Here is a 7,674-nt window from a genome sequence, read left to right as displayed (position 1 = left end):
CCTTTTATAGCTACTCACTATGTGTATATGTGATGTTTGTATACATTTTTCACCGTGTACATGTGATGTTTTATGATTTATTCACTATGTGTATATGTGATTATGTATGCATAAGTTAGTTGTATTGTGTATATGTGGTGTATGCATGAGATAATTGTACTATGAATGCAATATGTATGCATGAGTTGATCACTATGCATAGGTTATGTATGCATGATCTAGTCACACTATGCATATATGATGTATATATGAGTTCATCACTATGTATATGAGATGTATCTATAAGATAATCACTATGTATATAGGTAATGTATGTTGGGATGATCAATATGTTTGCATTTGATGTATGCATGAGTTGGACACTCTATAGTTTTATGTTTATCACTAGAATTTGCTATCTATCTAGGATATTCTTGACATCTTACTTGTATATTGATTAAATTAGAAGCCTAAGCTAAATTAATGATTGTTACTTAAAACAGAGGTTGATGATCTCATCCTATAAGGTAGATGTAGTCTTTCTATTTTTGGTGTATAAACTATGAAGCCTTTGATTCCTTGAAAGATATACGCAAATAGGGTCTTTTCAAATGAACATATGTCCACTATCACATTTGCCTTGTGTGCTATTCATTTTTTATATTATATGTTGTATTGAGTGTTTTGTTTGGTAGTGTATTATGGGAGACATGTGTTATGATCTTTTGTACCAAATTTTCTAATGAGGCCTTGTATTACCATATAGGTGTTCTAATTATGTGCTTTAGCTACTTAATGTGAATTTACATACTTATCAAGGTATTTGGTGTTTTGGATTGCCATCTATGTATTTTATCAATGAGGTTTTGTATTGGCATTTGGTTTTTGACTATTTAGTATGAGATACATATGTCATTATTTTTTTTGTTTGGATTATTACATTTTGTTTTAGCTTTACTATTTCACTATTTCAATTAAAGTGATTTGATAATGATTTCAGTATTTTTTAGCAAGAAAAGTGGAGTCATATATTGAAATTCTATGCCCCAAAGGATTCTCTACATGTTGTATTTAGACCCTAGCAACAGAGGGTTAGTATAGAATGTGGAACAAATAAGTTAGTAGAATAACATATAAATAGAAACTAAATAACTTTCATATAATAATGCACATAGTAGCCAACTTCACATATTTATATAGATGCCAATACTTGCTCATCATGTATAAGATTATGTTCAATCCTCCATATTACATTTTCTTTTTGCATCTACATGCATTATGTTTCTTCTATCTCTCTACTCTCTTTGTTACATATTATTCTACCCTATACATATATTTTCCTAATGGGATTTGTCCTTTACAATCTACTACTTGTTCTAGAGGCATCTATTTAGTTAGGAACTTCACAACCTCTTTGTAATGGTTTACAATAGGATAGTTACCACTACTTTGGCACTAGTAGATTTCTTGCTAGCAATTATGATTATGGATTTTAAGTGATTTCATATCTAGTTATCTAGATCATTCTAGTCATCGATAATTTATAGTTAGATTTGATGATTGATATCATATTATGGTTTATACCATGTTGGGAATTTTATTCTATGCTTTGACTATCTTTATATGGCATAAGTATGCTTGGTGTTTTACCTAGATATGTAGGTATATGTTTTCCTCCAATGATGGTTAATTAGTGATCAAACAACAATTATGGAGCACTCAAATGGCATTGGAACAAGTGGTAATGGAAAATATCGAGAATCAGTTTTTTGGTATTTCCTAGGTTTTAGTAATTTGTATTTTTGAAGCCCTTCAAAGTAGAATTTGGGGTCAAAACTATCATCAATCCCTTAAATTGAATAGCTTAGTACATTATATTTAAGGGACTAAAATTAGAGATCTTGGATTTATATACAAATTGTATAAAGCAATTTTCAAAAGCCATTGAAGTATCTTTTGAGCTACATACATCTCTTTTTGAGTTTGATGTTCTCAATTTATTTTACAAAATCTACAATATTGCAAGTTGTACACCAGGTATTGTCCTTCGAATTCATAATTTAGATCAATAGTGTCAAATCTTGTTCACTCATGTATGTCCCATTGCACATGATCAGCATACCAAATGCTCAGGTTGGAAACAAGGGATCCACCTAATTAAATTCCTTTGATATGCACACAATCATAGATGGCCAAGCAACAAATTGATGGACCACTTTCAAAACATTGGTTGAAGATGCATTAAACAAATAGTGTGAAGGGATGATTGAAATTTTTCCTCAAATGCTACAAAAACAAGGTTCACAAATAAATTCAACAAACCCAATGTTTGGTAAACATACTCCATTCAAGGTGTAGGTGAATTTTGATATTCCAACTTTTAAAGGAAAAATTGATGCAAATTTTGTTGATGATTAGTTGTCAAAATTGTAAATGTATTTTTCTATAAATAGTTTCTTGAATGCTATGAAAATCACCTTTTCTCTCCTCAAAATTGAGAGTCGTGTGAAATAGTCATGGGAAATAAAATTCTCATCCAAAGAAGTGTGTACTTGATAGAAATTTGATGCATATATGCAAAACCCACATGGGGAGAATTTGTGGAGCACATTAAAGAAGATTCTTGAAGACACCTATGAACAAAATATATGCAATGGCAATTACTCTATTAGAAGGACCAATTTTTTTTGGAGTATACTAACACATTTTATGCACTACCAATGAAACTCTAATGACTATCTATTCTAAAACAATTCTAATTATAAATCTATCTATAAAGGATACAGGAACTTTAGACTCAAAATAAAATTCCAATACATAGCAAGTTAACACAACACATATACAGATGCAATAGGAACATACAAAGTTCAATAGAGCAATATCAATTAATGTTTCATGATCATCTTCGAAATTAAAGCAACAAACAAAATAACATTTATTATTGCAACTGATGAAAAAATGACCATAGCGACTACCCTCCCCTATTTTCATGACCCAAGAAAGTTTTGTCTGGCCTTCGATGTTCTTATTTGTTCCAACCAGATTCCACAATGAATTAAAAGCACTTCTTGTCACCTCTCTATCCTCCAAGATGGTCCTCGTTTATTTTTTAAAACAATGCCAAAAGCCCTTTCCAAATTAGTTTTTGTCAATCTCTTTTCCCAGTCCAAGTCAATCAATCTCCTCTCCCCACAAAACTATCTCCTCCCTCTTTTTCTCAATGATCCCTCTCCAATGATTTTTGTTCTATTAGTTTTCTTTTCCATTGTTCCCCCAACTTCCATAATTGACCACTATTGCTAAACATGAAGGATTGATTGGTGAAGTGTAACAATTGAAATGATTGAGAAGAAGGTAACCCCAACTATAACATGCCAACTAATTTGTTTTGGAACCATGTCAACTAAGGGAAAAGAATGAGGCAAAAGAAGCAATGTAGAAAATAGCTCCAAATATACCAACAAGCCAAAATTGAAACAAAGAATGTTAACCAAACAAAACACAATTAGGAAGAGGAGTCGACGCCATTGCATCGGGTTCCCCCCTTTAATAAAAAGAATCATGAGCTCTAGCTCATGAGGTCATCAATGGAATGACGATAGTTAGATAATTTAGGTGCATACAACCAATAGGAATCCTTGAAAGGATTATTCCTCCATTTCACTATATACTTGACATACTCTTTTCTGTAGGTCTTCTTCAACAACTATTTCCTTAGAATGCATTTAATTTCTAGTGGAGCTAAGTTGGTCACTTGCTAGTCCTTATCGGCTTTCAACTTCATCTCTATTATTTCCTTAGTTTCAACACCTTTGTAGGGATACAAGTCAACTACATTGAAGATGGGGGAAATACCCATGCCTAAAGGAAGGTCAATCTTGTAGGCATTCACTAAATTTCAGAGAATCTTGAAAGGAATGATCTTCTTCATTTTTAATTTGTTATGCTCTGTTATTTGTGAGGAATGGGTTTATTATTGAGAGGGGGAGTGAATCAATAATAACAATAAACTTTAAAACTTTAACAACCACCAAAAACTTCTTTCAAAACAACTCATAAACAGTACCGGTAATAACTGAAATCATACTGCTAATTAGATTTATCAAACTGCTCATTATAAGTGTTCATCAACATGCATGCAATAGAAAGATATCAACTCAATACATAAGAAAGCAATCAACACATGAACACTAGGATTTTCATGTGGAAACCCAAATGGGAAAAACCATGGTGGGAATTGGTACCCACAAGATTTTTGCACTCTTTTGGAATGCGCCCTGTTAGGAGCCTAGCCCAGTTAGGATCTTACAAATATGCCCGGTTACGAGTAGACCCTGTTAGGAGTCCCCTAATTAAGGGATTTACCTCATCCCTGTTAAGAGATTTACTCTGTTAGGAGTAACCTTGTGAAAGGATTTAGAACCCAAGCTAATGAGTCACTCGGTGAGGGGATTTATACAATCAGGCCTGTCAGGCCCTACTCGGTTAAGGGATTTTGAGTCTGCTGCAACTATTAGGGAACAACATATGTATGATATGAAAATAGCACTCTTGCTTGTACATATCCTTTTATGTTCCAATCTACTTCTCTCTTGCAGACACTAACACTGGTTTTGCCACACACTCTTCTTTTGATCACCGACATGGTAAATCATCATAGACTTACCCTAAATAGACTTTACAACTTAGTTGGTTACAAAACCCCAAGATTTACATCATAGATCATCACAAATCTTTACAACTCATTACAGATCACCACATGGATCATTACATCAATTACAAATCAATTAAAGTCATTGAATGATCACCGCACATTGATCTGATATACTTTCAAACCCTTAGCTCATTCTACTAAACACTTTGCTCATTCCCAAGAAATTCGCTCTTTGAACATGCCAAAACATCATTTAAACACTTCACACGGATTTAGCCACGTCATCACCATCTTACAAACATAATGTAATACACCACGGATTTTGAGGATGGAGGAGTGTTAGATTTATGAATGGATGAAGCTTTTGGATTAGCAAGTTTGGATTCCAATTTTGATTGTTTTTCTTCTAGAAGTATCTTAGGAATCCACTTAGTTTTTTATTTTTTCTTTTGGGGCCTTTGCAGCCTTGTGAATTGTCCTTTCTTTCGGATCATATTTTTCTTTTGAGCATGCCGTTTTGAGGGGACATGTTGATCCTTTGATTTTTGTGGATTTTGAGCTTTATGCTTTTTAGATTGGGCATCCAGATTTCTTCCAATAGAAATGGCATGGGTGCATGAGAATGGATCATTTAGGGATTGTATGGATGGTGGGATGATGGAGGGAGAATGTTGGAAGGGATTCAAGGATATATGCCTTTATTGATCTTACTTAGGGATTATTTGAGGTGACGGAGTGGTGGATGGAGGGATGTAAGGACCCAAAATGGATGGAAGGATTGGAGGATTTAACTTTGGAACATAGGGTCCCAAAATGGATGTGGAAGATGAAGGATGGCATGATTTTGATTTGCATGGACTTTTGGATTTTGGAGGAATAGAGGATGTACCAACATCTTGAGCTTTAGCTTGAGCACCCTTATTTCAGAAACAAGATGCGAGTCCATTTTGAGGAGGATGGGGGGTGGAAGGATTTGTAGGTGCTTGAAGACAACTGAATTAGATTGGAGTGATGTGATCTAGAGGAGGATTAGGTTCATGTGGGGGATCGAGATTATGCGAAGGATTAGGATCAGGAGTGTGAGATCCATTGGGATCATGACATGGAGATGAAGGGATACTTTGATCTTGACTAGGGAGGGTATCGTGAGATGGAGTGTAATGGGTGATTGGATCATGAGATGGAAGAGGATCATGCAATGGAGGGAGAGGGTTGGATAGAGGAATCATATGATCATGAGAAGAAGTGGAAGGAATGATATCATTAGATGGAGTGGAGGGAGATGCATCATGAGATGGAGAGGATTCTATGCTAGCATACTTTAGAACAAGATTTTGAGATGTGGGGATTGTGTGATGGAGGAGGATACAAAGGCTTCCATGTGAGTAGATGGAGGGGGATATAGAGGCTTCTATGTGAGTAGATGGAGGAGTGGGGGTATCATGAAGTGAGGGGGATTGGGATATGTTTTGAGGTGGAGGCGACGGAGGTGGATGGTGGACTTGAGGAGATTTATCAAATTTTATTTGGGGTGGGGATTTTGTCTCCTTTTCTAGCATGTCTTGGATAAGTTTATGGATGATGGACTTGGAGGATGTGGATAATACATATTTTGGAGGATTAGGATTAGATGGATTGGGATAATGGATTGGGGGATTAGGATTAATTCCTAGAGAATTATGGAGTAAAGGATTTGGATGGGGAGTAGAGGTAATGAATGTGTTGTAAAAGTATGGGGATTGGGATATGGATGGGAGGGAAGATGGAGGTATATATGCGATGAGGGATAATATGAAGATACAGATGGGGAATAAGATGGATTTCCCTTGTCAAATATAGAGGAAGGATACGAGATGTGGTATAGATTGGGATTGGATATAGAGTGTTGGGATGAAATAGATGGGGATATGATAGATGGATGGGAGGTTATAGGATTGACTTGGTAGGTAGGTTGAGGTGGTTCGTGAACTTCCATGAGCATCTACTCATACCAAGCCATGAAGTTCTGGGCAGCCATGTTGAGAATGAGGGATTAGATTGGAATTGGATTAATATGCTTTGGAGGAGAAAGATGATGAAGATGAGGATTAGGACTTGGCTTAAAATTATGATGGATTGAATTGGATTTGGATTGGACTTGATTTGATTGAGTTATATTGGATTGGACTAGATTGGATTAAAAGATTAGATGATTGATTATGAGGGATTGGATAACCAGATTAGAAAGAATGATTGATTGATTGACTAGAATTTTGGAGATTTGATTGGATTAGAAGAATAAGGATTATGGAAGAATGGATAGGAAGAAGAAAGGGGAAGGCTACCCAAAGTCAGATGAATGATCTGGACAAAAATGTTGGTTGAGGAAGGATGATTGTTTTGATGGATGAAAGTGGATTGGGGATTGGAGAATTTCTTGGATAGATAGAAATGGATTAGGGATTTGATGATGACAAGATGGAATTTGGAAAGAGGGAGGATTGATTGGTTGGAGGAATGATGGACTTGGCAATAAATATCAAGCAATGAACACACGTTGACCACACAGTGCGCTATCCTAGGATGTTGGATGAGGAGGAAAACCTTTGCTTGCTAACTCAGGTACACACCCAATAGGTAATCAGAATACGATTGCTAAGTTTCACACAATGGATTCTCAATGCCATATTAGTCGACTCCAAACGCTAATGGGGGCATGATATGGCAAGTCTCTCAAGGGGGAGTTACTATTTCCCTTGCATAAAGATTATCCACCTTTCGGAGGTGAATCGGGTAGTTTTTATTCCTAGGGCTCTTAGTAAGGATTTTCATTCGAAGACTACCCTTTGTAGTCACACAAGCGTAATTGAGGCCTATAGACCTACAAAGTACCAAGCATAATGGTAGTCATGCAAGCGTGATTTAGACCTCAAGAGGCCCTACAAAGTGCTCGATATGAGTATAAACTCAAATAGCTCCGTCCTTTGATATTTTCATTTCAAAAGGCCTATTTATTATAGTGAGTTGGAATGTTTGGGTTTTAGTTATACGCACTTGGGTCC

The sequence above is a fragment of the Cryptomeria japonica genome, chromosome 4 (assembly GCF_030272615.1).
Source record: "Cryptomeria japonica chromosome 4, Sugi_1.0, whole genome shotgun sequence".
NCBI classification, from domain to species: domain Eukaryota; kingdom Viridiplantae; phylum Streptophyta; class Pinopsida; order Cupressales; family Cupressaceae; genus Cryptomeria; species Cryptomeria japonica.
The sequence above is the reverse complement of the archived record's forward strand: the minus strand, read 5'-3'. Positions refer to the sequence as shown.